At 40.6% G+C, this 26,419-nt stretch overlaps 1 protein-coding gene across 2 annotated transcripts in view; it reads right to left on the bottom strand.

The window, feature by feature from the left end:
• Positions 1–26,419, bottom strand: part of LOC121308563 (E3 ubiquitin-protein ligase RNF43) — an 80,574-nt gene that overhangs the window by 50,197 nt on the left and 3,958 nt on the right. The gene's annotated exons all lie outside the window — the stretch shown is intronic.

Here is a 26,419-nt window from a genome sequence, read left to right as displayed (position 1 = left end):
TAGTGATCAGGAGCGGCACTTTACTGTTACAACCAAACACAGACGCACATGTCCCACTAACTCTTTTACGACTGCCATCAAAACCCAGCCGCCTCAATATAAAGCAGCTATTGCGTCAGTCCCTAACGTAAAAGCGGCACTGTACTACTGCATTAGTTTTAAAACTGAACAGAACAGCCATGTTAACAACAACAGCGGAATATGGCCAATATATGTCGCAAGGAATTGTGCAGCATGATGCGCATTTAACATTAATAATCATTCTGTTTTTAGCAGTTACTGGAGATGCTAAAAAGGAGTGAAACATGCATATAGAAAGATCAGTTGTTATTTAACTTTTATTAGTCCCATTTAACCCTACTAAACCAAAGGAAGGCAAGAGAAGTCAATCCCCGTTTATCCTGTCGGATAACATTTTTTTAATATGCACACCTCGATCAACTAAACAAAACAGAGCAGTCAATTTCTGAAATATTATCTTATAAACGTTAACCACAAAATTAAAATGATGCCAATGTTTCCACAGAACCTGTCAATAAGCTCTTCAGACTGATGATATCCGACAAACCTACAGCGTGAATCACAGACATGTTTATGTAGAGTTAACAAATTGCCCTGACACGTGTCCCGGTCAAGCTGTCATCATTAGCAGAGCAGCGCTGGCATTTTGTGGCTTATGACAAGTTTGTTGAGTCTGTGTCGAGGCTATACTACTGAATGCCTGTAGATACAGATATCAGTGTGCGTCTTTGTAACTATTTTTTTGAACAAAAGGAGAAATATTTTCTTTAGTTCTGCCTGGTAAAGGCTATTATTTTAAATCTAATTTGTTTGTAATGGTTCTCTGGTGTGCATGAAAAGTTGGTGGGTTAACCCTCGTTGCCCAACAAGACTGCAGTGGACTGGATGGGTCATCCTTTCTCTTATGGGGTGAGGGAGAGAGAGTGGGTCAGACTCCATGGACTGGAGGGGTCACCCTTTCTCTTATGGGGTGAGGGAGAGGGAGTGGGTCAGACTCCATGGACTGGAGGGGTCACCCTTTCTCTTATGGGATGAGACGGGGAGCAGATCAGACTCCATGGACTGGAGGGGTCACCCTTTCTCTTATGGGATGAGACAGGGAGCGGATCAGACTCCATGGACTGGAGGGGTCATCCTTTCTCTTATGGTGTGAGGGAGAGGGAGTTGGTCAGACTCCATGGACTGGAGGGGTCACCCTTTCTCTTATGGGGTGAGGGAGAGGGAGCGGGTCAGACTCCATGGACTGGAGGGGCCATCCTCTCTCTAAGGGGTGAGGAAACAGTGAGGAAACTCTTCAAGCATCAAGACTGCCCTGGACTGCAGGGGCCAGAGGAAATAAACTAATTTTGTTCGGCCTTTTTTAGATTTCACCTAAGGCACCATGGTCAATTTGTTGCAAGAATTTAGGACAGGAGCACAGAGTAACAGAAAAGAGCAGCCTTTAGAAAATGTTATATGGCTGTCATTTAAACTCAGAGTTGGTGTTTTTCCATTCTGGTTAAAGAAGAAAGAACTCTGGGTTGTCCTTGAAGCTTGTAAACAGCCAGTCAGCCAAATGAGGCGTTCCTCCTGCAGTCTGGCTGCAGGAGTATCTCCTTAGCACACCGGTAGAGGTGGTTTGTGGCTAAACTATAGAAAACCCCAAAAGAAAAGAAAACCAAAAATAATTTCTGGGACAGTGGCTGCATTAAAAGGAAAAGCAGAAATCAGCTTTCTTCCTTCCTGAGAAGTTCGTGGGGCCAGTTCTTATTTTTCATTTGAAACCAAAACAAAATGAAAATTAACCATCGGCCAAGATTCCTTTGAAACAGAGAGTGCCTTGGAAACAAACAGGAAGCATTCGGCAGTGCAGTGGTTAATAATGTTTTGTTCTCAGAAAAGGAAGGGATGTCCCTTAAACTGCTGTCTCCGGATCTCTTTTTTCTTTTCTCCAAGTGCCTTTTATTCACTTGAAAACTTGATCCTCATTTCAGGTCAGTAGCAGCACCAGGGGATACTGTATCTCCACCCACAGCAAGATGATTCCATGACTAATCACTTTCAAGGCGAGACTGGGTCTGACTTATCGCCTCTAACCCTCGAAGCACTTTGTTCTTCTCTCTTTGCGGCCGCGGCTCGACTGAAGCTCTCAGCCTCGATTCAGCTCACACCTGGCTGCTAATGTCAGTCAGAGATGCAATCGGCGGTCTCCTCGGCGACGGGGAGAGGAGTTCAAAGGCAGCGCCCGTGAAAGAGCCATGTGTATCAGAGTAGGAACAGGAAAGTTTCGGCTTGCATCCCCTCTGGCTATTGGCAGGTGAATATCGTAAGTTCTTTTATGGCTTTTCAACAAATCCCTTTTTTGTAGTTGGTGACAGAAAAAAAAAAAACTAAAAAAAAACTAAACTAAAAAATAATTAAAGTGACACTAGGCCTGGAATAGAAGCTAGGAGTGGCAGAATAGATATGGGGTTTCAAGGTCTTCTACTTTGATTCCAGCAACTACAGTTGTTGTTTAATAATGAAATCCGTTTTGGTCACAAGTGCCAAATCAGGAAATCAAGTTCTCTAGATCACTATCTGAGAATTACTTTTTTTTTTCAGGACATACACTAATCCATCATACTAGAACCCCCAAAATCAGTTTCCGAGCTACATTATTTTTGAGGGGTATGCTGTTTTCATACTGTATGCCAACTGGTAATAACCTGTGAGCCCCATTTAGCATGGGTACCATAGTTACACAAACTTAACATGTGGGATGACTGTGAACAGTCTAAGGCATCTCATTCATAATAATGAACACACAAGGATGAATTATGAAATATGCAAAGTCTGCATAGGCAATCCCCTTACACCATCTGAGTCATTACTACCCACTGCCAAATGAGTTTCTTCAAACTTCACTGTAGTGGTTCTAAAACTATACTGTGAACTGATCACAATAAAATCCCGGTGCGCACGATAAGCAGACAATCATATTCATGTTTTTACATCACTGAAACACAGCATAAGCAGACAGGACATCAGATGGCAGTGATGGATAACTAAAGTCAGCTTTAAGCACTGGGAAGTTCAGAGGGACGAGATGAAATTCCCTCTGTTTGATAGATGCTCTGAGACACAGAATTCCTGATGCAATTCCCTCTGTTTGATAGACGCTCTGAGACACAGAATTCCTAATGCAATTCCCTCTGTTTGATAGATGCTCTGAGACTCAGAATTCCTGATGCAATTCCCTGTTTGATAGACTCTCCGAGACACAGAATTCCTGATGTAATTCCCTCTGTTTGATAGGTGCTCCGAGACACAAAATTCCTGATGATGCAGAACGTAGTGTTGACGAGGTATTTTGTCTGCAGTCTACTCTCTGTCGACTCTGATAGTAAGCCACTGCTAACTCGTTTAAGATATTGTTTTTTCCCTTTCCATTGGCCTGTAATAAAGGCAGTAATGAAAATAGATGCGCACATATGAAATCGAAATCCCTGTGTTTTCCACAGTACACCTCTCCCATTATCAGGAGAGGGAGCAATCCCAGCTTACACCTCTCCCACTATCAGGGGAGGCAGAAATCCCAGTTTACACCTCTCCCACTATCAGGTGAGGCAGCAATCCCAGTTTACACCTCTCCCACTATCAGGGGAGGCAGCAATCCCAGTTTACACCTCTCCCACTATATCCCAGCTGTATAGTTTCTCTGTTGGAACGAGAATGTCATCTGGAAGAGTCATTCCATAAGTGGGGAGGTGCCTCTATTCTATTACACAACAGTTAAAGACAGGCTACCGTGGGTTACCATACATTGGCTAAGAAGCGTACATACTTTGTGTGTGTTTTGCAGTTTACTTTTGCTTCAAAATCCGTCCCTAGTTGATCCCTTTCTTTTGCTTCTCCATTTGAACTTGACAAGCAGTTTTTAGAAATTGTACTGAGGATTTGACAAACACCAACAGACCTTATTAGGAAGCACAAACGTCATGGGCCATTTTCTGATGATTTAACCAATCGTACCTCTTAAAATATACACTTTGATCCTCTTGAAAAGTTGCCTTGGCATTTGCTTTAAGAGTGTTGTGAATTTGAGCAATCAGGCCCTCAAAGTTTGCTGTGAACCAATCAGCAATTCAGTAGCAATGTGTGCAACTATTATATTTTACAGGTGTTAATTTCATGAACAAGAACGTCACCATTTGCACACAGAATGTTGCGTATCAGAACAATTCTCATCTTGCCCGGTTTCAGGCACCAGCATTTTAAAAAAGTACAAGAAGTTATAATGAAGTAACTTATTACATGAAGGTACAACTCCTATAACTAGTTTGAGATTAATGGAATTGGCTGAATTTCGACTGAAGAACCAGTACTGTATATCCTTATTTTATATCATCATATTTAAAACAAAAAAGCTAGCTATCTGGGCTAGTGAATCTGTGGCTCCAGGCATGCCAATTACAGAGTGCATGCTGGGTTCAACAATCTGAATAAAAGCTAAATCTTTAAAAAACATAATTACAGACTGTAAATACTGCACGCTAAAAACACGCTTCAGGCATATGTACCTTTGTGATTTAATGTTCTCTCCTTCAGTTCAATAACAGATTCCCCAAGCCTGCAAGCCAAATTGGCTAACCAATCCCAGCGTTCACAGTACGTTGCCCAATTATTAGTTCTGCAGCTCAAGGGACGTGAACCAAACCATTGGGAATCTGGACCCTGTTCATAAGGAAGGGTAAAAGAACCTTCCCAAAGGCTTGCAACGTTAGCCCAGGAAAAACATGGGAACTAAGTCTGAATGAGAACCCAACAAACAGCACCGATGCAAACATAATCCCCATTATATCTTTAAGGTAATGATCTTCCCTAGCCCTTCTGTGATGGAACCAGCTACTGAACAACAGGACAGCTTTGTCTCTCACTGCCTTCCGCCGCATCCTCAAGACTCCCCTGTTCTGATCTACCTCTCCTACTAGGGATGGCACTTCCCCGAGCTCCGCACTGCGTTACTGGATCCTCAGCTGAAGCACTGTCCTGCACTACTGCACTACTACTATGTCCTTGTAGATATAACTTGTTGTAATCCTCACTTGCTGCATCGCTAGTTCATATTGTATTTTAGTAGTATTATTTGCACTAATTACACACTGTATTAAATATTAAGCTTGCATCGTAACCCTGTACTGCTCTGCAACACCTGCAAGTCACCTGCCAAATAAATAACGATAAAATAATTCATGTGCTTCCTTTGACTGCTCCTATCTCCTACCATGTTGTTTTTTTCTAGTATAACTATCAACTGTAGCACTGTTGCAAACTGGAGGACAATGGGTAACATATTAAGGTTACAGCACGTTTACAGTGGGAATAAAAATTCATGAGTTTAAATACGTTTCGGAGGCAAACAGTTAAACAGGGAAAACAGTGACGATTTGATTTCTCTCACAGCATGCAGTAAATGCACATTTGCATTTGAAACATAGTTAATTGGATAAAGCTTACCGTACCGACCTAAGTGTAATATTGAAATTAGAAATATGCATTGTTAGCAGCCACTGTAATAGCTTCACTGTACACCCAGTGATAATGCAAGATGTGAATTACCTGTCGGAAATCTGGAATCCAAACAAAATGTCTGCAACAAACACACGATTCAGTATCAGAAGCTAAATATATATATATATTTTTTACAAAACTGAATCATAATCTTTAGTAACTTGACATGTTTGCATGTATGGTAATAAAATCCTTAATCGTGAATGGACACTATGGCATTATTGAAACCGATCTGTGAGCCCTGGTAATTCCCTGGTACAGTTTTACTGCTTCAACTGCAATAGCAGAGCCTTTGTTGTACCGTTTATAGATTTATAGATAGGATGCTGTAAATTACAAGACAAGAATGCCACTCCATAAACCACAAGCTGAAAGACCCCTTCTTCTCCCAACCATAAATTTTATACTACAAAAACAAGAAAGTCAAATATTGCATTGAAAACCGGAGTTTTGTAATAGCATTTGATGCACTTTGAATTGTGGTGACTGTACATGTTGTCATTTCATCAGCAGCTTGTGTAAGTTTATGGCAGGCTTGAGGGGAGCAGGCATGAGACAGGAAATCTGTTCGTTCACTATTTTGACATCAGAACAATGAATTATTGCATTTTTTTTTTTGCACATGTGCAATCATCGGAACAGTTTTATGTATTATCATAGAACGACAGCTCTGTTTAAAATAGCAAATTAGTGTAAATGGCTTTCCAAAGATTATTTGTACTATTTCTGAAAGCAGTAATGCTTTTGTGCTCCAGTCGTGTTGAACATTCAGTGTTTCTGCAGGCTCAGGGGTTGTGTCCACAGCTTCCCTGATATGTCTTTATGACAGTGCTAATGCTTGGTGTACAAACCGTTGTAACACGAAGGCTCTGTGCTCAGTGTTTTGAGTGCTCCGCTATAAGGAGCGATGACTATTATAATTACGACTGTGAATTACTCAACGACAAAGCCCTACCAAAGCCTTGTAAATTCCTTGCATCTAAGAAAAAAAAAATGTAGAGGCAAGCTAGTTAAATAAATTGTTTACCTGGTAAAAGCATAAAAGGTGATGAAAACAGCTGAATGCAGCCACCTTCTTCTCAAGGTATTGAAACATATCACAATGGTACCCTCCACGTGTCAAGCGACGTGCTGAAGGGGGGCTGCTCTTGATCTGGGGTTTATTTTGATGTTTGGTGCAAGGCTTGACTATAAAAAGGAGCCCGCTAACCCTTTCTGCTTTGGAAGCAGTGGGAGGTTGTACATGTAGGAACGTGCCAGCAGTCGGGAGATTGAGCTGAGAGATAAGAGATAATACATGAAATTTCAGAATCCAATTGAGTGAAAACGAAAAGCAATCCCTTTAATGACACTGACCTGCTCGTTCTCTGCACCTGCAAGAAAGATTTACAGATTTTCAAAATTCTTTTTGGCAAAAACACGACAGGCATCACTTCTTTTCAAAGGCCCGGAGCAATTTAATCTCTTTATTTTCATCTGCATTGACTCTATTCATACTGTATTCTTTTTCTCCTCCACTCCAAGTCTTTCTTTTTGCATCATTCAGGAATCACAGAAAGGAACAGGGATGGGTAAAGGTGTGGGTCCCACAAAAGGGATATTATGTAGAAATTAATTTGCAGAGAGATCGCATGTCATACCATTTCTCTGTGTAACCTAAATACAGGTTAGGTGTGCATCTCCTGCCTCATAAAAAGGGAATGCGAGGGTCTTAAAATTTGTACTAACCAAAATATTTTCTTCCCTCTCATTAGCAAAACAAGATTCTCACACCCTTGTTGATATTTTTGTTAGAACGTTATGTGAGAGGAAGAGGAGTCTCAGTTCTTACCACTGTAACTCATGGTAATATGTAATTTATAACAGTCTACAGTTGTAGGTAATATCAGTTAAACCAGTAGCATTAAAGTGATTGTAGAAAACTATGAAGTAAATACATCTACATACACTGCAAAAAACGCTGTAGCAACAGGCCTTTCTATAAAGTTAACCCTCCTTATAAAAGGCCCTTGGAGTTCAGAGCCTGTTGTTATTACAGAAAAGCGTGGCGTCACAGAAATGCACAGAATGAGGATTGTTATACAGAAGATATACGGGCTGATAACGGCTGATGTTTTGACTATAAACAATATCTGCTAATTCAGATAAAAGAGCAGGCTCTGAACTCTAGAAATAACAGCTATAATACAGAGAGCTATAAAATGAATGGGAGGAGCAGGCACATGGAAGAGCTGTTCTGAAGCTGTGCCTACACCCAGGTGATTTAGAGAGGTGCACCCTGTTGCAAGCAAACAACTTGTGCAGGAGAGGAAGTTGCAAGTAGTGGCGTAAACTACTTTTGAGTGATTGGCTCAAGCAACTTGTATGGGTCCAGTTCCTGATTAGCTTTTTCCAACACACCAACAGCACCGTACCCAGTTCAGAAAAATCACGCAATCAGGTGGAGCAGAGCTGAGCTGTAATGAGTAAATCTTAGCGTTTCTTGGATGATAACACACAAAACCCAGGGTTTCAAAGTTAGCATCGAGTTGTAGAGAAAATCACAAGAAGTGATGCATAACAATACTGGATCGTGTGTGCCAAGTGGAGAAACAATCTGGCATTCAGGCTGACATTCTAACTGACTCAACATTCATACAAATGACTGCACTGGCCTACACTGTAGGGTCGTTGATGGTGTGAAAGTCAGGGTTGCATTCTTTGAAAATATTCGAACTGTACTCCAATTTTCAAATAATATTTTTAAGCATGATCACTTTTACATTCATAACTTCAAAAAACTTAGGGGTTGATTTGATCCGTGCCTATCTTGGGATTACCCCAAAAAGTAAGGGGTTGATGCATTCCAGAGCAATTCCCTTGTGCTGTAAATGACCCGAAAAAACAATCCAGCTGTGGCTTACTCCAGCGTGTTAAAGTTGTTTAAAACCCCAATTACAGCTCCTCCTTTTACCAACCCCCAGAAGCAATACGCAACATTTACAGAAAAAGGAAAAAAAAATCAATTAAGTCTGCAAGGGAGAATCGAACAAATGACAGCTGCTGCAGGAGTCCTCAACAGATATCTTCAACAATGAACTCCCTCAACTGAAGATGATGTGCGAATTACATCACTGGACTACTGTTTACTGATCGTTTCCATATGCTTCAGCACACTTGCGTGCAGTCATTGCATTTCGTTAGCCCCGAAACCTCTTGCCATCTAACCTCACAACAGAGCAGAAAGTTGACAATGGGGGGGAGGGGGGGGGGGCATTGATGGTTCGTGCTGCAGAAGTCCTAGAAGCACTGCAAAAAACCCAGAGCAATATATTAGCAGCCTGGCTGTTACTCTATATTGTAACTATAGAACATGTTGTGCCAAATATGTTGGACAGCTGTTTGCAGGCTGCAGCTTCTTAAAACAATGGAAGCCTCTTATCAGACCTATTCTCTGGCCCAAAAGAAATATGTCCTTTTAACCAGCCTGGTTTTTTTTTTTTTTTTTTTTTTTTTTTTTTTTAATTAAAATGTTTTATTTTATTTTGGTAACATTTTGTAGGAGGTGACTTATCAGATGCACAGGTGATGTTTTGTCAAATCGACGCACGTGTCATCTGGCAACGGGAACAACAATAACGAATATAAAAAGGAGGCTGTTCTATAGTTACAACGCTACAAAATTGAGACGTAATTCTGTTGTGGCCAAGTTACACCCAGCAAAGACAGCTAGTGTCAACAGCTGAGGAGAAGCCTGGTTTAGTCACGCCCTCTGTTTAGAAAGCGTCGCAAGTATTCCAATGCAACAGAAATATCCAGAAGCCTTACGGAATTCATAATCTGTTTACATAGCTGGAATCCTTATTTTGAATACTTAGGATGTGAAAAGAAGTGACAATCCTCCAAACACACCAACAGCACCGTACCCAGTTCAGTTTGATCAATCAGAGGTCACGTGAAAGTAGTCTACCATACAGATCCATATTCTGTCATTTCAGGTTTTTTTTTATATTTCAAAGGTTCAAGGCCCAAAAAAACCAAAAACAACAACAAAAAAAAAAACAGAGCAAACTGAAACTGTCCTTCTGATTGATTTGTTTCTGCTGCTAAAGTGCTTTGTACAGACTGTGTATGAAGACAGTTTAGTGCCCCTGTTGTTTGCAGACTAAGAGCTGCAATTCAAGGCCTATTAGGCAGGCAGGCTTGCCCGCAGCATCGTTTATTTGTTTGTTATGAACAGAGTCTTGAGTCACTGCAGGCGACTGATGCCTTTCAGAAGTCACAGAGCCATCGTCTTCCCGTAAAATTCACCAGCCCTTCTGCCCACATGAAGACTGATGGGTACAGTAGGTGTTTTCTGCAGTTTGCTGAAGACGTGACACAGTGGTCCACACAGTGATTTCCCAGTTGCAGCTGCTATCTGGGTTACAGATACTGATCATGCCTCTTTCTACAATCCTTTTATAGTTCTACATATTTTTTCAACAAACAAACAAAAAAAAAAAAACAGCAAACCACACTAAGCCTTAGCATGACACAACATGGTTCCCATTCTAAAAGACTACTACCCTAGGAAGGCCTAAATGCAGCCAGGTAAGCATGTTCAATGTTCTTTATGAGAAGAACAAAGCTTTACAGTCTTCCCTACTGGGATGACATTAGATAGCTAATGTGTGGCCTGTACAGTGCAGTAAACAAATTAGTTGGGTTTCCTGTGATCCTGCAGTAACTCCAGTCTTTGCCATGGCAATAACCCACTACCAAAGAATGTCCCAGAATTCAAACCCGCATTCTGGGCTCCTCAGGAAGCCACTCACACTGATGAAACATTTCCAGCTGTTCTATATTTCTGCTGCCTAATCCCATTTGTCACTGGAGTATTGGAAAAACGTTGCTGTGCGCCTGTGCTGGCGATTGCACAAGGCGCGGGTTAATAATGAAAACTGAATCTGCTGAAGATATGGCAAGTGGCGGGGGGTTATACAAACACCATCCCCGTGGCGCAGGGCCAAGGAAAGCATGCCTCCGACTCGTGAAACTGAATTTCTGAATCAGCCAGCCAAATAGAACTATTTTGCAGTTCTATTAAAAACTGTCTATCAGAGGCTCTTAGATGGCTGATGTGCCTTTTCAACACCTTTCTTTCTCTTGAGAAACAGAACAGGCCTGTTTTCCTTTCCCACTTCATGATTTTCACTATAGAGCAGCCGTCTCCTCCATCTTGGTCCGCAAACTTTTATTTTATATCAATGAAAACATTCACCTGTTCCGTCACAAGTTTCTGTAAAACATGATGGCCTACCGTGTGTTTGGTGGAAGTCTGGAAGTCAAACTGGAACTCACTGTAAAGCATTGATTCAGGGCAGGTTGGAGGAGAGGTCCACTCTACAGTGGAGGTGAAGAAATGACATTAGAAATTTGAATGAAACGGCTGCCGAGTGGCGCATCTGGAAAAGGCGCTCCGCGTGGAGTGCAGGATCTAGAGGATAACTGATATTTTATGTAACATCATGTAATCAAATAAACTAATAAATGATACTGCAAAAGTGTACAGGAAGCCATAATAATAGCATTACAGTATTTCATGTTAGATTTCAAAATGTCATATTTTTCAGTTTTCCGTTAAGTTTATGGAAAAACTACAAAGAGGTGTGTAATTCAATATGTCAATATAACATTATTCAGCAGGTTTCATTCAACGGTGATACAAAGCTTTTGGCCAGAGCTGTAAGTTTAAGTTGTATTTGAAGGCTTTCCTGAAGTCTACCTTTTTCTTGTTTTTTAAATAACAAAGTGATCTCAATGCATTGATTATTGTCAATTATTACCAGTCCGATCTTCAGTTTGGAAATTGGTTTCTGATTGCACTTGTGGACATCAATACGATCTATAACTGTATAGGTTTGTCCTGAGGCTCTCCACCGGATTCATTGCACTCTTGCCCAGGGTTAAGTCACTGAGCCATCAACACCACCTGGTTTTCTCTGCAGGTCAGGAGTGCTGACCAGTCTTTGCTAGTTTATTTAAACAATTATTACCTAAATCTACCCCAAAGCAATCCAATATGCACACACAGTCAGTGCACTGTACATACCATTTTTAGTGGTGGTGGTTGAGACTTTTATACACTGTAGAAGGCACTAGCAGAGATGTCTATGCTGTATCACTTAGATTTTTTTCATTTTACCTTGAATTCTAATATGTGGAAGAACTTGCATCTATAAAATGCATGCAGCATCTGGTCATTCAGGAGGCAAAATTAAGCTACAGTATTCTCAAAATTTGGTAGATGTCAAGAGAGTTCTAACAATATTCTAAGCAATTCTGTCTGACAAGTTGATCTTAAGAGAAATAGTACGTTTTGTGCCTCTAGAAATCTTTCTTGTGTGTGTGTTTGAGGTGGAGGTTTACAAAACAGTACTTCGATATTAGCAGCAAGGCGCCAAACAGCTGGCATTTCATTAAAATGCCTGAAATGCGAAGAATTAAAATGTCACTTGTAAAATGTATGCAATTCCCATCTGTGTTGTTCTAATAAAGGGGAAAGCTAAGCCTGTACATTGTAAAAACACATACTTTGTTTAGTTCCAGAGATCCTCTGAGATGTTAAGCAACACAGAGGGAACCACAGCCAACATTTCTCAAGACCCCCAGAGAAAAATAGTTTAGCTTCCTCTTGGCCTTTTAACTAAGCCTGCCGCTGAGATTGTGCACACTCTTATTGGGAAAGCTGTTGTGCGAGTTAGCATGTGTGTGTTTGTGCGAGTAAGCAAGCATGTGTGTTTGTGTCTTGACGATCACATTTCACAAATGCCAAGCAGAACGAATATACAAAAAAACCCTTTTGTTCTCTGGAAAAGGGAGAGTTGGAGTCAAGCCCACTTCCATTGCCTCCTCCCGTCCTTTCCACAAGTTCATCTCATCTATTATCATTTTACAATCACAAGTAAACAAAGCATATTTTTGTTTAGCCTGTAATTAGTTTGTTATATACAATTTATCATAAAACACATAAATGACAAAGCCGACAGCCCACAAAGCGCCCCGCTGACAGTGACCTCATTATGGATGCTTTGCAATGCCCCATACACTGTCTGTATGCTATAGATATTTATAGGGACTTGTGGCAGGGTGCCCCACCCCTGTGCGTATTTTGTGCTTCATGTTGTCTGTTATATGTATTATTGTATTGGTGCTGAGTGTGGGTTATGTAGCACAGTTGATGTAAAATGTATAATTGTATTTAGGCACAGGGAGTGCCGATATTCAAGTATTGACTGATTAGCAATGGAGTCCCGACACAGCTGAGAATGAATGTTTCACGCACACAGGGTTGGTGTGTTCGCAGTGGAGAATGGGAGAGAGAGAGGAGAGAAATAAATTATAAAATCATAACAAATGCTACTTGTGCAGGAGGACTCGTACAATACTTGTTTTGGGGTTTGTCCACTGTCTGTTTTGGCCACCGTGCCATTCTGTTTTGTGTATCAGTGTTTGTTTTGTTCAGCTGTTTTATTTGTTCATTTATAATAAAACGGCGCATCAGCGCATCCCCTTCATTTCACTCGCAGTGCTGGGTGTTTCTTCCAGGTCTGACGCCACCCGCCAATTCGGAAACAAGGCAAACTACCCGCAGATAGAGATGGCAATCATCTGACTTCTGTCTGCACTAACAAACTGTCATTCTGTGCGACAGGCAGACTATTTAAACAAGAACTCACTGGAAGTACAGCACTCCCTCTTTGCTCTTAACAGGAACATCCATTTGCTGCAGATAATTAACTGCGAACAATCGAAAGCCTCCCTGCGACAATTTCTACTCCAGGCTTCTGAAAAAGGAGACGGAGTGACGAGCTGGCTTTTATAAAAAGAAGTGGACCTGGTACTACCCAATCTAAAGCTGGTCAGTCACATAAGACTACTAGTAAGATTTTATTTTTTAAGGAACATTTTAGTGACGAGTTACATGCTATTGTAAAATCTACCGTCCACTTGAAGGTCACTTTTAGACAGCCCTTCCTTGTAAGCAGACAAGCTGCCTCAGTCGATGCTACGCATCGTCAGCCCTTCTTTTACCATGACGCCACGAGACAAGCAAACATTTGAGTAACAGCTTCTTTGCGTGTGGGAGCCTGTAGTAGCAACGCTCCCCCACTCCCGCACCGTTAGACAATATAATTGAAGAGAAGCAGCCTGGAGCTAGCAGCGTGGCTGAAAGATTGACCTTGTATTAGCAGCGGCAGCAAGAAGCGCTTGTACTGATAAGAGTGTCGGCCTGTGGAGCCGCTGAGTGAAGGGAGCGCTGGGCTGTTCCGCCAGACGACACCCTTATCACTCGATGAGTGATCCTCACTGCCGCCACTCATATACAGTATTGTTACAATCTGCCTGGGCTCACTGGCTGATAGACTTTGATCAAAGGAAGCGGATCAGAAATGCAATCAAACTGGTTTCCAACTCTAAGAAAAAGACAGCTATATATATATATGGCAGCTGGCTCTTTGAGCAAATTATATATTTTGCACTACCATGACAATGCAAGATAATAACTTTGAAAATTAAAAAAAAAAGGATATATCATATTCAGAGGTGCAGTGCTTAGCCACACTCACTCACTCACTGGGGCCCTGCAGCCTACAGAAAGCTTGGGGATTTTGTCCACACACACCCCACCCTCCTTCAAGTATGGCAATTAGTGGAAAATGGTGGACAGACTGACAGGTTCCCCCATATACAGTACCCCCAAATGGATAAAAAGCAAAAGCAGTGAGCCATCAGAGTGTTTAAAAAATTTTTTTAAAAAAGTAATAGCAAAAACGCCTCCACTATATATAACCCTGATGTTAGGGATATGCATCCTCAGCAGAGGCATTTAAAGCACCTATTGGACTTCCATGGTAACAATAGGGTAGAATTCTGTGTCACTCAAAATAAATAAATAAATAATTCAAAAACTAATCTATACTACTGAAGAAGGTCACCCATAACTTCACGCATTCAACATTTCGAAATCAGATTGTACAAAAAGTCTCTGTCATTGTCACAAGATGAAAGATTCCTTCTCCTTCTGTGAACCCATTTAGTGATCCAATCTACTCCCGCGGGTCAGGGCTTTCTGTGATGAACAAAACACAAGACAACACATATGGGGTAGATGTGCAGGCTTGCAGATTTATGACAGTTGGGCATGGTTTAAGATGCTGTAGCTTCAAAGGGTTTGTTTTTTAGCATCAGGGTGGTAGAAAAGCCGTTCTGTTGTTCGGTGGGGCGTGCTGACGGTGCAGAGGTGGTGGTCTGCACTTCAATGTGACTCCAGCTCTTTTTGATTTTTCTTCATCAATCTGAGCTTAAAGTCCTTTTATGCATCAACCCTTTGAAGGTGCAAATCTTCATGCAACAAACGAAGGATCCATTGTCAACTCCCTCCCCATCCACCCAGTCCTGGTGATAATAGAGATGCGGCGATTAATTAAATCAAGGCTAGATGCATTATAAAAACCATGTGCCCCAAACACAACTCCATCTATGTGTGGGACAGCTGGTAGCACACATAACTGTCTTGTATAGATGTTTATTAATGAAAGTGCGACTACTTTTATGAACAACTTGACTGATTTATTGGCAAACGTATAGACACCTTTATAAAAGGTATAAAGGCAAAACTGTACCATCCACCCCATGGAAATTAGACTCCCACTGCATAGCAGTTTTATCCATGCCTGGTTTTACTATAAGTCTAATAAAACACACCTAAGCTTGTTACCTAACACCGGGGCAAGTACATATTAAAACCTGGATTGGATGAAACTGCTATGCAATGGGAGTTTTATTTCCATCCTTCGGCCTACGAGCGCACACTGGCATGATTAGCTGTAGCAAACAGAATTCCAATTGACTTTCCACTAAATTCCTACATGATGTACCTGTACTGCAGAGTGCAACATCAGACACATGTTCTTTCAGCTTTAAAACATTAGAACACACTTATGGAAACACTTTGGCCGACTACTGTTTGATTACAAAAGAAGGTTTTATAATCAGTTTAGGTCTTAGTTCAATGCAAGATACCTGAAATATGACTTTTCCTAGCGGGAAACAGTGAATTATATTTAACTTTCCCAGGGTGATTTGTTGACTTTCTTTGGAGACAAGGCACCTGCATTTGCTTAGCCCTGAACTTGGTTCCGGTCCAAGTTTACAGTAGTAAATGTTTTTTTTTTGTTTTTGTTTTTTGTGTGTGTGTGTGTTGCCATCATTATTTGCACCTAAAGAGAGTTCCTAAAGTTCTGACACCTATATCCTGGTCCCCAATCGCTCCGTTAGTAAAAGCCATGCCAAGGCTACGGACCCACAGGGAGCACTGCACTGGCCCTTGTGCTCCTGCAGGGTAAGGGGCTATACAGACTCAAGTGTAACTTATTATTTAATGCACTACAAATGAGGAGAACGGTCTCTCTCGCAGCATTCACATTCACTGCTAGTTTGGCAGATGGAAACGTGGTCCCTGTAATAAATCTTAGCGACCTGCATGTTCAATTGCAGAACAGCCTTTCAGTTCTCAGACCGCCTAACCTTTGAAGATCAAATGGGTCCCCGGTTCATTATAGTGGACCTATCTGTTTGTTATGATCAGTTCCTCTATGTAACGTATATGCTTGGTACACTAAGGCTTCACAGTGTCTCGTTTCGGTTTTTGAAAGCTTCAGGAAGTGAGACAGGTGAAGCTATTATAACTAAAAACAAGAAACCTTCCTGGAGAGGGGAAGTTCTCAGCAAGCACTCGCTCTCTCTTTCATATAACTGTGACACACTATATGAAATTAGCTTTCTTTTCACTCTACTATTATCTAGGCACACAATCAGGTAAACAGATGTTACTCAGTGCTTACAATAAGAAAAATAATGTTATGCTATAAACTACCAAACGACAGCTAAGGTACTGGTAGATAACATGAAGTTAGAACCCCCCCCCCCCCCCCCCAGTACAGGTTGAAATGTAGTGTATATTAGTTTATATGTTTTTGTTTTCAGTATTTTTCTTCTTTGTGGGTTTCAGAAGAAAATGTTAAAATATTAAAAGGAATCCTTTTTAAGCTGAAATTGCACGACATTTTTAATGCATTCATTGCCCCACGATAATCTTCTTTAATCATCCTTTATTAATTTTTCTAAACTCACGGCTATCTGGCAAATTTTCCCTTTGGAGCAGTCTCTCAGCAAGCCTGAGCTAGGTGGAATTTCTGTTACAAGGCCACTACAATAGCGAACAAAGAGGGGAACCCCAGTAATTTCTTCAACCACTAAACAGAGATTCACAGATTTCCATTGCATGCATTCAGCTTTTTACTGGCTTCATTATACACTTTGCTTAGTCTTGTTCAGGGACCCTAAGAGTCTAAACATGCTGGTGATTTGAGAAAAAAAAAAAAACACGCAAAGAAACCTGCCAAACAATAAATCAATAAAATAATAAAATGCAAATTCAGGGGGTATAAAAGTAATATACAATCCCTTTTACTACTAACAACATTATATGCCAATAATTAACATTAGACACTTGCCAAACGCGATGGCAATGGATCAAGTCTATATATATATATATATATATATATATATCCTGATCACTTCACACTGTGCTATTTTTGAGCTCTAAGTTCAACACAGGTTTCTCCAGCTATGCCGTTGTTTGGCAAAACGCTGTTCTGCTTCCTTTGCCATCTAATCCAAGCTCCACAGAGCAATGCAGGTGTATTGTTTGGAAACCTCAATGAAGAGATAAGCAGCTATCCCAACCACTTTTATTTGGACTTACTTACGTTTGGCAGTGAATCGCGTATTCAGGTCACAGATAAAAGAGCTTGGAGCTGGCATTGTCTCAAGTTTTTTTTTTTTTCATGAAAGGTAAGACGAAAATGGCAGGGGATTACAACCCTGTGAATCAATTCTTACAGGGGAACAGATAAAAAAACAGTACTGCTGATCTGTGCCAACAAAAGACGCCCAAATGTGGAGGTTCATTGGTGTGGAACTGTGTTCTTCACATTTCTATTGTTTGAACAGGTATATTATAGCTAGGGTGGTGTAGCAAAAAGGTGAACTACAGTGCACAATTTTGCTTTTAAGACTTGGCCCAATGCCTGAGGTTGGTAGCACAGCTGTAGACCCACCAAGGCTCTGCCTGTAGTGGATAGAAGAAAATACATCAGTAAAGAATACCACAAAGAATAACAACATCTGCTAGGGGCAGTGTTGCATGTGTACCAGATGTATACAGCTATGACCAACAGTTTTGCATCTCTTAATTTAGAATGTCCAATTATTTAACCCCCAATTATTATTATTGTTCTCATCATTTCTCCTTCATCACGGCGATTCCCCACACAGCCCAGGGACCCAAGACTCAGCGTGCGTCCTCTGATCCAATCTGAGCCGGATCCCACCTCCCCATCCCTTGAGCGCCAAAGCCAATGCGACGTCCCCACAGAATCCCCAGCGAAGACCGGCTGCATCGCACAACCAGGATTCGAACCTGCGATTTGTGGCTGCATGACTCACCCTGCACGTCGCGCGGCAGTGCTTTTACGAGATCAGCCATTCGGGGACCCTGCTGTGACATTAACAAAAGACAAACATTTCCATTAGTTGTAAACGTCGTGGTTTGCCTCTTGGTTTTGATTAATTAGGTTTTCTTAATGCAACGGCAACTGTCGATTATTACTGACTGGATGCAGATTGCGCCTTTACTGTTTTTTCCAGGGCGTGGGCGGTCAGTGAAAAGCTTAAACATGTTCCTGCCCTGGTTTAAGAGGACCTGTCCAGTAGGAACAGTTGGACTCCGGCGAGGTCTGCAGCGACACCCCTGCGGGGGCTTTGGAAGGTTTCCAGCCTGTGTTGCACTCTCCTTTGATGAGCGACCGCGTGTGTGTAACAGTTTTGGGATCACTGCCAAAGTACACAGTGTTGGTAATATTTAACAGAGTCTGCAAACAGTTCAGGCAGCCCTGAGGAGGGAGGTCAGGCATTACACTACAAATAGCCTTTCATCTCTCCATGCCGGATCGAGCTGGCATTTAGGGTTTATTTTATTATTCTACTTATTAATTTTCAAATCTCCCACTGCTAGTTATGGGCTGACTAACACACAGAGCTCGTCACCACTCAGGCCTTCAGCACACGTACAGATTTGTATTTCTTTTTAAAAATTTGATCAGTGCAGCTTTAAAATAAGGAAACGCAGTAATATAAACCCTTTGGGAGAATATGTAGGTGTTTCCTGCAAGATGTTATCTGTATAAAACACCTTTAGGAGAGGGGAATAAAGCAGTTACAAATTGAGGGAGTACCAAGACAATAGAACCAACTCAGTTGCTGACATTTGATCCATGCACGTCTGTGGCAATATGTCCAAGTTTCCTGGTTATAGTCAGTGCATTTTGCCAATTGCTTTACAAATAACTGAATACATTGCTCATAAATAATTAAAATTAGTTTTTACTTAAATATTATTTATATAAACTAAATGGCACTGTATTAGTTCACACAATTACAGTTTCAATATTATTACCCTGGGTAGCAGGTAATAAGGCAATAAATACCGATTCTGATTAAATTGAGAATGGCTAGACAGATTTGAAGAGGGTGGTGAAAAGAAGACAGCCTTCAAGTACTGAGCAGCTGAAACAGATCTGTGCAGAAGAGTAGCAAAAGAAAGTCCGCTATCTAGAGTAGGTAACAAAGAAAAGTACCGTCGTGCCTTCGTTCACATCTGCTGCCCAAAGTAATATGCTGTTTGCCTTTACAGTTAGAACAAAGAACCATGTGAGTAAAGTGCTCTAAATAGCACCGTTATCAAAACCTCCCCACTGCTGTTCCCTCATAGAGGCTGTTTCAAAGTTCAGCAACATGGTTCTAATTCTGCATGGCGCACTTAAGGTAGCAGAAGAAAGCATTTAAGTTAACTATATATACAATTATATTTGTTTAAACTTGGCTACAGGAAGGACAGGAATTACATGAAGGCGACAGACACTTGCCACTCAACAAGGGCTACCACTAAATGCAAAGTTTGTAGCCAAATTTCCCTGTAAACAAATCCAGCAGAGACACCAAGCTACTCGAGATGGATTTGTTTATAGTTTTATCTTAACAAATTTGCAGTAAGTGGTGGTCAACAATTCACATTTTTATCCCATAAAAAAAGCTCAGACAAATCGAGTCTGAGATCCTTCCTTGCAATTGAAAGACAAATCAGCATTGCTCTTCGTTGTCAGAAAATGTTGTAATACTATTCGACCTCTGAACAAATGTGGAACACCAGACATTACCACAAACTTCTTGTTCTGTATTATTTGTAAGCTGCACTTAGCCTTGCCAAGAGGTGTACAGAGAAAATGTGTTAAAACAAATGAGTTTCAAAACATCCAGCATCAATTCTGCATTTACAGCACAGAATTTGTGATTGGTAAATATGCAAATCCCAATAAACCACAAAACCTATCCCATGGTGCACCACTGTTGGCCACAGACAGGATTGAAACCCTGTAAAACCGGCTGTGGTGGAGTTGTACTGAGAAGGTCTCTTTGACCGCGGTATGAATAAGGGAAAGTGCAAGCAGGACTATGCAGTTATGAGGTTTTATATGTAGGTTGCAATCTACTGCCAAGGTGTTAATTTCAAACAAAGACGTGATCAACGGCATTTAATTGAGAAGATGAGGTTGAGCTCAGTACTAACTTGTAATACATTTCATTGAAGCAAACGCTACAGACTATCAGGAATTCCAGGTATGCATTCTGTAAACACATTTCTGAATGATATTTTGGTAACAGGGCCAATATATAGTACTGTTTACATGATCGGATAGATAGAAATGTATACAGAGTGGTATTTTATTAAGGATGTGGATCTGCATTAAACTTAACAGATGTTTAAAAATTTAATGTGAACAGGTGTTCGTACATATATAACATTTCAAAATAAGTTCTTCATATAGTACTAAATTACAGTGCTTTGTCATTTATATTATAAACTTTTTGAAAATATATATATATATATATTTTAAATCAAACACAAAATCCATAAAACTGTACATTTCTGGTTTGTTTAATAAAACATAGGCAGTTTGAATGATGCCTCCCCCCATGTTGAAAGTGCAGCGAATGCAAGCATGTGAAACTTTAATTAAACGGACTGGCACGGCGGTCATGTCTCCATTTGTAAAGCCGGCTTGAAGTGGAGGGATTGTTTATGTTTTCCAAGATGACAGCTGCTAGATTAAAGTCATGCATTTCAGGCTGGGGCCTTCCTAAAGACATACTGTGCCCTGGTTCCCCATGGACTGTTCTTTAAATTCCAGAGTGACTTGAGCATTTAAATTCGTGACAGACAACAAAAGATTACAGATTGCTACAGATCTGAAAGACGCCACGTCTATTGCTAATTTCTTTTTTGTGAATGTATAAATACCGTAAAAAGAACAAAAAACAATCAGGCTGAAGGTTTTTTTTTTTTTTTTTTAACTGAATAACCTTATTGTGGAACATAAAATAAAAAAAATATACAACTTTTTCCTCTGTAAAATAAATTTGAAATTCTACAAGTTCAAAAATTGCTGTCAGTTTTTACAGTAAATATTTTATTAATAAGCTCCGCTAATAAGCCACAAAGTCCAATTTCATGAAATAGCAGTGTGGTCCAGTGGTTAAAGTCCAGGGCTTGTAACAAGAAGGATCACCGGATCAAATCCCACCTCTGACACTGACTGACTCACTGTACGTGACCCTGAGCAAGTCACTTCACCTCCTTGTGCTCCACCCTGCAGACGAGATGTTAAATCAATGTCCTATTGTAAGTGACTCTGCATATAATGCACAGTTTACAGCCTACCTCTGTAACGCACTTTGTGATGGTGGTCCACTATAAAAGGCTCTATATAAAAATAAAGATACTCTAATCTATATATACAGGTAGCTACGCAATTTCCTTTTCTTTGAAAGCACTATGTTATATTTTTTACGCCACACAAATACTCAAGTGCAAAAACAAAACCAGACTTAGGCTTTTGCCAGAAGAAACCTAGCCACGTGCAAGTGAAAGGCTTCATCAGTCTGGCCCCCTGCAGAGTGACCACATCCTTTGGCGCGGGGGTATGCGATTTGATTTTTTTTTTTTTTTTTTTTTTTTTTAAGGACAGGCTGTTAAACAGGACGCTGTTTTCACACAACTGCGCTCTGACTGATGCCTCCAGCACTGGATTTTTCACAGCTCAGGCAACCTGAGTGAAATCAAATGTCAACACACTATTCTCCTGAATAGCCACGTAGTGTATGTACAGTAAAGGGTGAAGCCAAACTTTATTTGTTCTCCAAGAAACCTGCCTAGCAAGATTAAACTCAAAGTGGAAGCAACACAGTCTCTGTGGGGTGTGCCATCTTGTTCGGGAGATGAGCAAGAAGAGAATTTTACACTACAAGGATATTCTTGTTTCCATTGGTTAAGGTGTTGTATTCCCATTAACTCAAGCTTCAGGTTAGATCAGGTAATACTCAATAGAACGAAAAGAGAGAGAGCGAGGCTGTGCTTTTATACTGCAGGTCATTCATATCACGCAAAAACAGTAGTGTAGGCAAACAGGTATGAAAAATGCATTGCACTATGGATCTGGAGAAAGTACTAAGTTTGTCCATACAGAGATCACTCCAAGGATAAACTCTCATTGAAGTTTGCCATTCCCCAGTGCTCAATCAGCTGACCCCCTAACCATGCTGCACTCAATCAGCTGACCCCCTAACCACTCTGCGCTCAATCAGCTGACCCTCTAACCATGCTGCCTTCAATCAGCTGACCCCCTAACCATGCTGCCTTCATGTAGTGGATATTATAAACACCTTGCTAGCTCAAATCGTTTATTGAAAAAAAAACAAAAAAAAAACTGTTGCGATAGAGAGCATCTAATTGTCAAACCATACAATCCACAGATTCTTCTTAGTTAAAAAAAAAAATTAAATGCTCCAGTAAATTCTCCAGAATTTACATTTAGGCTGCCACTATGTTTTTATTTAAAATTACTCTGAACAGAATTATATAATACTAATTATGCATACTTTCACTATTTATTGCATGGCAATTTTAGAAAGATGGCAATTACAAGAAATCTTCTCTGTATCCAGGAGTAATCTAAATGAAAATTGATGTTTCCACAAATGTTTTCACATATTAACTGTTTGGTGTCCATTTACTACATCGTTCTATAATAGATGTTTCTGGTCACTTCTTTAAAATAAAGCTGCCGAGTCCAGTTTGAAGTGACATTATCCAACCCTCTTGAAAGCTGCTGTCCACTGTGTCATTCTGAGAGCCCAGTCGTTATGCTGTAGCCAGAACTTCAACCTCACAGGTTATAAATGACATCTTCAATCTCTATTAAAGGGGAAGGCGGGTTGCAATTGGAGGGGTGGTGGTCCTTACAGCTAAAACTAACTAACGTATTCAGCAACTATGGAAGACCACTCAAAACAAACACCAACAACAACTGATTACTTGAACATTCACAGTCTCCAAAATCGGCTAGTTTTCTGAAAAAATATGACACCTGCACTAATCAGTTATGGAGTGTGCGAGTGTGACTGTTGTGTGCGACATGCCTGCGAGTACAGCGAGACCTTGAGAGGCGCAGGACTTGGATTGTACAGTATGTCTGCTGCCGTTATCAAGTTTACAGCAGGGCCCCGAGGTCATGGGCGGCTGTGCGAACATTTCCCCTTTATCTCTCTGATGGAATCCGTTCCTGATACACAGAGAAAAGGAGGGAAGGCTATGGCAGACTTTATGATGCAATACCACCTTTCATTACAGCAACAAAGAATATTAACAGTCTGTGGTTGGAGAGATTCAATTGATAGAAAGAGCTATTCCCTAGCCAAGATCAGGCTGCAAATAAAATGTTGCTTGTTTCTGATTCATACCATCAATGTTGGTTTAACATTAATTGACCCCATGATCACAAAGCTCTGATCCAGGCAGGTGCAATAGAAGTATTTCAGATCTGTTCTTGTTTAGATAGATGTATTTGCATAGCCAGGCTCCTGTTAAATATGCTCTGACCTTTGATCAGTTGTGTTAATACATGAAACAAAAAAGTTTTGAAACCCAGAAATGGGTCCCGGTCCAATTCTAATAGTTAACCCTGCACCAGCTTTTCAAACAAGAATCAGTGATGATATCAATTTGAAAACACTTGAAAGAACTTGTGCATTTCATCTGTTCTCGCTTTGGTAGGAAGTTTGTTGTTATTCTCCAAATTTCTCAGACTGGAACGTCGGGGACAGGGAAAGGTTTAAATTCCAAACCCACGTGGTAGGAAAAGACTGTGTAAACTTTGTGCATGCACTATTTTTCGGCTGGCCGATAACCTGTCAGAAAGGAGTCCCTTTGTAGGAGGGGCTGGGTTTGGTAATGTTGTTTGTATCAGAGTCCTCTTCTCCTTGGAGGCAGAATGCTTCCATTGGCAAGTTCAAGGATACAGCCCTTTTAATGCCTTTACCACATGGCGTCTTGCAGCGAGACAGACAGCTGAAAAACAGGAGCTCAAGCATCGCTGGGAACTCCTGACAGACGGGAGGAATTTGAAAATAAAGAACCAGGGAGGCTGCATTTGAGCTGTTTGTGTCATGAACGTAAAAACAGATTATACAATGGGTTTCATAACATGAAAAGGTTCTATTTGTCTCTCACAGTTCAAGGACATGATTTAAGCTATGCAGTATTGGATTGATTCCATTAAATAAGAAATGCGTTTCCCACAAATAAAACAAAAAAAACAACTGAATACACCACTGGGGTCACAGAAGAGTCAGATTAATCCCTAATAATATTTGCATAGAACGTTAATGAGGGTGCTCAGTTGGGCTCCTTCTACAGTATCTGTTGCATAGGAAGTAAATCTAATGGCAGGATAAACAGACTTTAAAGTGAAAGTCTAGAAGAATCTACAGAAAAAAATGACAAGCGACATGCAAGAAAGTTGTTACACCAACTGGAGGCAATACCGGTTGTTTTAAAAGCCGTCATTATTACCCCTTTAAGAGAACCACCTCCAATAATTACAGCTCCCGCTAAGACTATAAGAATGTACTTTGATTTCTGAAAGCTGTACCCTGGGCTGTATACAAACCGTGGATAAAGAGTATGCCCTGATGTGATCAGAGCAAGGGGACTGGGAGTTGCTGAGGCAGTTATCTGCGTTATCTCTTTCAAAGGCTGTTATCAGGAAGACAGGCTAGAGAAACAGAGCTCAACTTGGGAACCGGATGCTCAGTGTAAACACTCCCGTTTAATTACTCCAACTCACGGTTAAACTTTACTCACTTTGATCACTCCCAGCTCAGAAACAGAATTACCAGCGGCAACAGCAACTTCCAAATTTAACTGCAATCATCCTCCTCCAGAGCAGCTGTTTGTGCATGAAAAAGTACAGATTGCTTGAGATTGAGATTGCTTGTTTTAGTAGCCAGAGATCTATCAGGCTTATAATGTAGAATAATTTGCCATCAATCGCTAAAGTCTGACTCCCGGTTTTAGTAAAGCTCGCTCTCTGTTACAAAGAAAGCACGGGGGAATCTCTGAGAAAGGAACTTTGCTGCAGCACCTTCAGAGACTTTTTTCAAAGTGCAGAAAGTGTATTGTGCACTGCACAATGACGATGGTAGCAGTGGAAACGGTACTGAAGCTAATAAAGAGTTTTAAAAACCTCTGGAGCTACTCCTTTAAGCACAAGGGATTACCCGAGGCCCATGCTCAAAAGCAGGTCGTCTCTTCAGGGCAGCCGGGATGATGGTTATTAAATCCAGTGTTGAGATGTCTTGCATTGTTGACTGTCCCAGAGGGCTTATAAGATTCCACAGAGGTCAACCCTACTTTTCAGCAGCACTAAGTTCCTCATGGAAAATGAAAGGGGTCTTAGCAAAAGTGCTCTCTTTAACATCGTTTAGTTGGTTTTAATTGGACAGCGGCCGGCCAGAGGATTAACTTCAAAAGGTGCACCAGTCTGAAAGTTGTTTAAAGCCAAGACAAACGCCGGCCGTCTCTTCTCATGTTCAAAGCAAACCTGGGTTTCAAATAAATCTCTGTGCCAGTCAGTTAAGACTATACAAAAATATAAAAATAAATAAAGTATGTATCTTCACTTGGATCACAGTCAACAGACCTAGTTTATTGTTTGTATTGAAATCTGTAGATACTAGTAGAATAAATCTTCTTTTTTTTTTTTTTTGTAACAAGTGACCTGTCATTATATTCAAAAACAAAAATCAAAAAAATTGATTACTTCCAACAAAGGGAACTAGTTCAACTGTTAACTAACTTGTGGTCTAAAGTAAGAATAAAAAAAATTGGATTTACAGATCAAACATGATGGCAGCAGATATAATTACTGAGGGTTATGAAAACCTGCCATCAGACTTCAATAAGGTGAAGGGAGCTGAATTCTTAGTAGCCTCGGGTCCTCAGAGGATGACACACCTTTCTGAATTCAAAATGAACCTCCGCCAGTCTCAATATTACCGATTCACCCCCGACACGCATCCAAAACACAGACTTACAAATACTAAAAGAAACTTTGTAAACGCAACGTCAATCACTCTGACCACTGCAAAACTCTCTCAAAATTTTAACTTGAAATGTTTTATAGTCACTGACTATAGCTTTTTTTTCTAGTCCTTTTAAAACATGTGTAAAACGTATACCTTAATGAAAAGCTGCCAAAGCAAATTAACTAAACAAATAAAGGCCTTTAGTAAGTACTGCTTTCCTTTGTTGGTGAAGATGAGTAACACCAAAAAATTGCTTGGTTTAAAAAACAAAACAGTCTCCTTTGTTTGAGAAACTTTC

Source organism: Polyodon spathula, unplaced genomic scaffold (assembly GCF_017654505.1).
Source record: "Polyodon spathula isolate WHYD16114869_AA unplaced genomic scaffold, ASM1765450v1 scaffolds_740, whole genome shotgun sequence".
NCBI lineage: Eukaryota > Metazoa > Chordata > Actinopteri > Acipenseriformes > Polyodontidae > Polyodon > Polyodon spathula.
Note: the sequence above shows the minus strand (reverse complement) of the source record. Positions and strands in the feature narration are given on the sequence as shown.